General features: G+C 35.3%; 1 pseudogene; it reads right to left on the bottom strand.

The window, feature by feature from the left end:
- Nucleotides 1-3712: 3712 nt before the first annotated feature.
- LOC107745651 (myoferlin-like) overlaps nucleotides 3713-8608 on the bottom strand; it is a 35773-nt pseudogene continuing 30877 nt past the window's right edge.

Genomic DNA, 8608 nt, shown 5'->3' with positions numbered 1-8608 from the left:
TTCAGTCTTACACAAAGAACCACTTATTCATTTTGAGTGTTCTGGCAAGATCCAACATGACCATGGGGAATTAAAAACAAACAATTTTTTTTTCTTTCTTTCCCAATGGTTTCCTCGGATAGATTGATTTAGAAGTTGGTGACTTTGTTTTTTTTTTAGATATACAATCTAGGGGAAGAAAAGGACTTCATGTGATGTCAGAGAACTCATATCTTAGTTCAGAACTAAATGGGACTATTACGTATTGGGTAAAACCTATAGAGAAATGAATGCAAGTCTGACTATATATATACACACACACACACACACACACACCAAACCAAAGTAGTTGAAAGTCTACATTAATATTCAAATGTATATTCAAGCATAAAATCTGGTATTTGTGCACAGCAGGCATTGAACACTTCAGCCAATTACTTGACATTATTTTGTAGTCATGATTTTGACCTGATACGAAGTCATGCCATTTATCTTTTTACACCATAGATGGCAGTAATCTGGCCAAAATACACGATAAACTAATATTTTCTTTGTTTCAACTTTTTAGAAGTGCATAGAAGAGATAGATGTATATAGAGGTCAACATGACAGTGATTACCCAATGCGAGATTCTTTTTTTGAAAGAATTGCAATGCTGCTCTAAAGTCCAAGAGGATTTCAGAGCATCCTTGCAAACCAAGAGACCATTAATTCACTGCTGGCATTTCCTTTTTTTTTTTTTTTTGCATGACACATGACGAGCAAAATAAGAGAAAATGGGCCTTGGCATTTCCTTTTGCCACAGAGGTGGAGAAATTTCAACCACCATAATTTCACGGGGCAGGACAAAATCCCCAGAGTTGTAAAAGTGGACAGCGGACTTCTGCTGACAAATAACGGCTAGATCTGGGTGAAAATCAGCAAACTTGTCCTTTGTGTGATGCAATAGGTTTGACAGGACAGTTTCACATGAGTGCACCGATTGGCTCTTCTTGGAACAACAGCAATCATCATCACCATCTCACACCAAGATAACAGTAAATGTTAGACTCATGCGTCAAACTATAGATGACAAACAATGCACTAAATCAGTGGTTCCCAACCCTGGTCCTGGAGGCACACCAACACTGCACATTTTGCATGTCTCCTTTCTCACAGGTCTTGGAGGTCTTGGAGTCTCTACTAATGAGCTGATGATCTGAATCAGGTGTGTTTGATTAAGGAGACATGCAGTGTTGTTGGGGTGCCTCCAGGACCAGGGTTGGGAACCACTGTACTAAATAATGCAGTCTCAAAAACCGAACAGAACATAAAATAACAGATTATAATATAACGTTATCTTATATTCTAATTATAATACTAAATATAAAACTAGACAACGAAAAACTTAGTCCAAATAACTACTAAGGAAAACAATGCTCTTCAAATGAGTGCTACATAAATACTGATCTAACGTCAAAAGGAGTCTTATTCTAGTAGGCAAGATAATTAATTGCACTGAAACAACAAAAAAAGACAAGCCTATGACATTGTCTAATTTTAAGAATACCTGCAAAGACCATGAAAATACGCTCAATTACTCATGTGCCCTGTGCTGTTAGCATGAACAAACAATACAGTAGTCAGACAGCATGTTAGCTTTTGTGTGGAGAGGAGGGTGTGTATATCTCACAAACTCTATCAGTGACTGTGAGGTTGCAATAAGCATACGGTTTTCACAATGCAGCGTGGATACATTTTACATAAGAGAAATGATACACAGCCATGATAAACAATGTACACTTAAAGCAACTGTGCAATTAATCGAGGTTTCATGATAATGCGCGGAATGCGGCATCTTCATTTTATATAGGAAAAACACGAGACTCACTCAGACGGGTCTTGTGCCCTCCACCTTCAAAATATCAACATTCAACACACGAAACGGCACCAGTATCACCGTTAAACCATTATAATCCATATGTGGCCATCTCTCATCATCCAGAGAAAACAGCTGAATGAACCAATGAGAAAGAGCATCGGCCTACAGCCGCGAAATACAAACACTGATATCTACATCTGACAGACAATATAAGACACAGCATTTCACAAACTGATATTCTAAAGCCTCATGTTACTACAGAAACAACTAAATGAAATGCAATTAAACCCCATAATAAACGCACCAAGAAGAAAAGATCTACTTTGCCAGAACTTTCAGGTAAATATTGACTCAAAAGCACCTGTCGCAATTGACTAACATTAGCAAGTTAGCGGTACAAGCAGAAAAAAGTCAAAGTCACTTACCTGAGCTTAAACGTCGCGGTTTTACGCTCAGATCAAACACAAAGAAACGAACTGCAGTTTAGTAATGTGCGTTAGTTTGCGTTCGCTTCACAGTACACTATTATTCAGCAGCGCTAACGGTGTCGAGCCGTTTCTCTAATTACGCCTCAGGTGGCTATTTAAATATCACGTCACGCACTTGAGCTTGAGAAACGACGTCATATCCGCCAAGTTCTGCCTCATTATAAATTAAATTATAATCATTTATAAATACTAAAAACGCAATTATTACCTTGTTTTTCTTTTTGATAGAGCGTCAGTGTTATTTATTAATAATAATTAGTTTACTGTAATATATGTAATGATAGACTTTTTTAAATTGATTTTTATTTTTGACAGTTTTATTTACAACTTTGAAAAATCAATTTTAAAGTGTATTAAAAACAATTAAAACGTTCTTAAATAAATACAATTTTAAAAAATAGAGCAAGAATGCTTTGTGCAGAACCTAATTAGTAACTTGTAAATATTCATTTATACAAAAAGACATCAATATAATGCCGGTCATTAATTAATTTACCTACACTTTATCATTTATTATTTATATTTATTTGAAATGTATTAATCTTATTTTAGCTAAATGTTATAATCATTGTGAGAAGGAAAAAAAAAAACACTGCACGATGACCACAAAGGTCAAGATTTTAGACAGTTAGACAGTTTAAAAAAAATAAAAATGTATATTCATATTAACTTAATGCAATTTTACTAATAAACTAATAGACCATATATATTGTTTTTACAGTGTATATTCGAATTATGTTATATTTGTATGACAAACTAAAATTCCTGATATGACTAATGTACATAGTGACACCTAATTGTTATAAAAACAACAAAATATTGAACAAAATAGTTTTTTTTATTGTTGGTATGAAAATAAAATAATCAACTTTGTGCTTTTAAGTAGGCTAAATGACTACATACTGACTCCGTTGTTGTTTTTATTGTATTTTTTAGCCATTAAAGGTCAATTTCTCTCAGAGTGCAGAGAAAAAAGGAAACACTCCCAAACTGCTTTGCTCAGAATTACTTAAAAAAAAAAAAAAAAAAATTATATATATATATATATATATGTGTATGTGTGTGTGTGTGTGTGTGTAATGTATGGGCATGTGTACATGAGATTAAGGCTGTAGTTTTATCTCAATTATTAACTTCTTGTTTATTGAATTGTTTTATAAAATTAATATCGCATTTCCAATCATAGAAATGTCAGGGAAAACGGCACCCTTGCTTGTGTGATATTGCTTAACTATATCAAGGGGTTCATTTCTGACTTTGCACTGTATATATATACACTGTTATGTGCACTTTATGCCCTATGGTTATACAAAATAATATAATTAAAAAAACAAAAACAACCATTGATAAACTATGTTTGTGCCAATTTATCATGGATAAATGTAGACTGAATATGACTGAACATTTTATGATGTTGAAAATAATGACAAAACGTCTAACTGAAGTTCCTACTAACAAATACACACAATTTATACAAACATTAACATCTTTATTTAACAACATATTTTTTTATCAATCAGCTTTAAAATGATCAAGAGGTTATAATACAATAAAATATTTTTTTTCCACAATAGAAAACACTTCGCGTGCACAAATGTTTCTAAATATCATATCAAATATCAACCAAAAAGTGCAAATTCATAATTAAATTTAATATTGGTGCAAAAAGTGATTAAAGGTAAATACTTAAACAACCACATGAAAAATCACAACAAAATGAACACTGTATTGATGGTGTGTACCTCATTAAGAAAATGAACCATTTCTGAAACCTAGATCTGGCCAACTACATGGATAAAATGACAAAAAGTTGAACTCCTCCTGAACTTAATTGAAGGGTTTGACAATTTTCATGGAAATATAGTTCTGAAAAAACACAAAAAATGTATTAGCATTGTAGACATTACATCTCAAGTGTAAAGTCTCAACAGGACTGATGAAGTGTGTCCTTACCGGTAATGAATACAACAAGATCCCAATGAATAATAGCACTAAGATTAGCACAACCAGGCCAATGAACAGCCACTTAAATCTTCGCCACACTATGAACCTGCACGTCTTGCATGGATTTGTGAACCAAAAGAACGAGGTATCAGGTCGCCTGAGAAGTTGAAAAGAGAAACAAATCTTGTGATGATCTATTCACACACAGAACAGGAGAAACACATAAAGAAAGAAATCAATTACTTGGGAGGATCCAGTTTTGGATTCATATTTGGTTCATCTCTGCCTTTTCCAGCAGGTCTCTCATCCGCTTCCTTCTCATTCACAATCTCCAAAGTCAACTCAACCTTTCCCTGAAACCAACATATAAACTAGCCCCAATTAATCAAGCTTTTAGGAAAAACGTCAAGATGATATGACGAGTGTTGGGGGTAACGCATCACAAGTAACGCGAGTTACGTAATCAGATTACTTTTTTCAAGTAACTAGTAAAGCAATGCATTACTTTTTAATAAACATTTGTGTCTTTTTTTATTGCTGAAGTGTGTTGAAATTTCTTCTTCTGCATTCTACTGTATGGATGTAAATTTACTTTCCCTTCAACCTGATGCTTATTCATTTCACTTTTGGTGTGAAGAGGCTTTTATATTTGCCAAAAATATAACTTTTTTATTTTAAAAACAAACAAGCAAGCCCTGTCCAGATTTAAGAAGTAACACAAAAGTAACGTAACTCATTACTTTCCATAAAAAGTAACTAAGTACCGTAATTAGTTACTTTTTTATGGAGTAACGCAATATTGTAATGCGTTACTTTTAAAAGTAACTTTCCCCAACACTGGATATGACATTAACAACCCATTTTACCAAAATATCACGCATTTACAAGTGACACGTATTTAATGTAGAGAAGGTTTGATTATATCCATTTGATTGAACAATGAATGGTCATACTGCACCATAAAGAAATACATTAAAAAAAGACTGCGTTAGCTGTACTTACACCGAGTTCCCTCTTGCCATCTTTATCCATGTAGCATGGCCACCATCCTCTAACTGCCTTCTGGTCAAAGAGAGACTTCAACTGGTCTGACTTTGGAGGTGTGGTTCCATCCGGGACCATGCTAAGGCTACATTTCTCCGGTGTTTTGGAAGGGTTGATGAGGTGGTGCAGATCAAGTTCAATAGCACCTGTAACATACGTGAGATTAATACACAAACCCGAAAAAATATGACGACGACAACATTTCCAAGATCTGCATACACACGTCTCACCTAGGTAATCATCCAGAGAGAATTTGTCATTATCCCATATTTGAACAATCAGCTTGGGTGGGATTCTAAACTCTGATTTGTCAAGGCTCCAGAAATATTCCTTTTTAACAGAAAAGAATGAGTATTTTAATACTTCCAAGTGCTCTTCATAATACATTAAACACAACCAAACTGCATTACCTTTTTAGATACAAGACACAGCTGCTCTGCAGGCAAGTATTCAAATCCAAAGACAAATCTCCAGCTGAAATTGCCATCGCCATCCAAAGATCGGTAATGGACGTCTGTTTTTTGCTTATCTTCTTCCATACCTGGCATCCAACTAATCAAAGGCATAAACGCATGAATTACAACACATATATTACTTGTCAAACACATTAAGGCAAGACTCCACAGGTGAACAGTGTAAAAATGTAACTAATCAATCAAGTGATATCTATTAATCACAGTACATTAAAACAATTGTTTTGAATTTCAGGTTTTATGAAATTATATTTAAATATGCAAATTATCTAAATAAATATGGACCAGAAATCATTGGATAAAGCCAAAAATCCGTAGATATCCCTTTTAAATCACTCCATAAATACTGTCAACAGCTAGAAAAATTTTCACCATGTTTTTAGAAATAAAATGTTAGGCTACATAAATGAGGCAAATTATATATAAACAAACTCCTCTGTAAAAACCTTCAGAATACAGATAGAAATAAAACTGTAAAGTTTGGTGTATGCAAGCGCTAACGAAGTGGAGATTTCTGGCTCAGTGCCTGAGAAACATTTTGAGAAAGTGGCCTTCACAATATATACTGTTATTCAAATCTACAGATGAAAAAAAGACATGTTATGGAAGCAAAAGAACACAATCTCAAAAATGACCAATGGTTTTGCCTTAACAGACTACAATCTTTTACATACCCCTTTACATAGATGTCACTCATATTTTCGCCAGTAATGCTGGTTTCATCCAAAACCACGTCAGTCGTGTTCCAAACAATGACACGCAGAAAATACCTGATAGAAATAATGAACATGAGTCAATTGCCGATCCAACACAAAAGCATAACCAAAAGCACCAATTTCTTCTCACTTTTTTGGTTTGCGTGGAGATATGTCAAAAGGAGGTCCAGGAGGCCCAAGACTTTTGGGGAAAATGTCTACCCACATCTGGAGTTTTCCCTATAAAACAAAGACTAGTCAATAACACAGATAATAAAAGCAGTACTTTGACTAACTAAATAGAGTTCTGCATAGTATATCGCAGGAAGAACCGGCCCGTGAATAGCATCACACACACCTGTGGGAGAGTCGGTTGGAAGCTACTATAAAGAGTTCTGGTTTCAACATGCTCCGGAACCAGGCCTTGAGTTCTCAGGACGTGCAGAGCGATCCGTTCACTTGGAGGACCCAGGTGTTCGTGAATTTCCTTGTTTGCTTCTAAAATGCATACATATATATACACTAGACATCTTTGAATACTCCCTTGACAAAGTTTCAAACAGCCTTTAAAAGTCAAGACGTTTCACCATTATACAATAGATTTTAGTATTTTATAGGACATATAGAGTTGCTATAGGACAACTGTACATCCAACCAATTCGACAAGACATATGAAGATGCATGAATCAGAACAGGTTGAAGGTCTTTACCCAGTTTGCAGTATATACCACAATAAAGTTTGTCAAGCCACCATAATGATGTTCAAAAGAACACAAAGCTCTGAAAATTACCCAAGTCAGAGAGGCAGTACAATCGGCCACCAAAGGATAACGTGTTTCCATTGTCTTCGCTCCTGGGTGGACTCAATCCTTTCCATCGGGCAAGCTGTTCAAGAATCTTAGACGGATTGAGTTGATCACGCCAATGGTTTGGTCCAGAACTATTTAATGAATAGAACCATTAATCAACTAATGTCTTTGCTGTTGTCCTCAAAGAAAATAAGTTTGCATTAAAGTGTGTGGGTCTCACATGCAGTATGTCTGGGCTAAACCACAGTAGGAACCAAAGCGAGAAAGAAGACGGTTCTCCAAGTCAATCACCGTCTCCCCAACTTTCTCATCACGGCTGAGCAAATCAAAGTCATAGATGGCAATTTTCAGGTCTTTGTCTTGTGGGAGGAAGCATGTCAGTTCAAACATTCTGTTGAGAGACAAAAAACTTAGGTTCACAGTCTTCTTCGACTGTCTGAATACAAGATAAACTCTCAATAAATCTATGGCATTACCTTCCAAACACTGGGTTAAGTGTGTATGGTACATAGTTGTCCCTGTCATCAATAGACTTTTTCCCCAAAGAGATTTTGATATATGGGTCACACTGAAAAAAGAAAAGGAGCTTTGCTTTTTCATTGTACTAAAACACACTGAAAAACTGAAACTCAAAATGAGTCATGAGGTTTTCTGAAATGCTGAATGAAAGTAAGTACTTTGCCGTTGTTGTCTTTGGGTTGCAGGTCGATGGCTTGAACCACATAGATTCTGACCACACACTCCTGAGAGACACTGTCGGGCAGCTCTCTGAACTGTTGTGGCGGAGGGGGCACCCCTGGGTCATCTGGCAATGGGTACACCTTGAAGGAGCCCTGAAAACAATCAATTAAACATAAAATCGTTTATTTTACACAACCACAAACAGAAAAAACGTAAAGTGTGACTTAATCAGCATTAAATTTATTCTTAAAAAGCGAATAAGACATCTTGCCTTGAATTCTCCAACTACAGCGGGGTCATCATCGTCACTTTCATTTTTACCACGTTGCAATTTGAAGGTGCTGCAGAAATCAGTAAGACCCATGAACTCTTTTGCACTTTCAAGCTCATGGTCATATACCTATGAAAACCAACAGAAGAGAACCTCACTACAAATGCTAAACCATACAACAAATCTTTGTGGATTCAAATTCATCAATATGTAAAATAAGTTAAATAAGTGAAGTCAGTAAGTGCAATAAGTGAACGTTCACCCAACAATAAAATTTGTCAATTTACTCAAGTAACTTTTTTGATCCACTTCAAATGTTGACTACTGAGTATATATACGGTATTTCACAGATAGGTCAGGCAA

This window comes from Sinocyclocheilus rhinocerous, unplaced genomic scaffold (assembly GCF_001515625.1).
Source record: "Sinocyclocheilus rhinocerous isolate Xijiao unplaced genomic scaffold, SAMN03320098_v1.1 scaffold768, whole genome shotgun sequence".
Classification (NCBI taxonomy): Eukaryota; Metazoa; Chordata; class Actinopteri; order Cypriniformes; family Cyprinidae; genus Sinocyclocheilus; species Sinocyclocheilus rhinocerous.
Note: the sequence above shows the minus strand (reverse complement) of the source record. Positions and strands in the feature narration are given on the sequence as shown.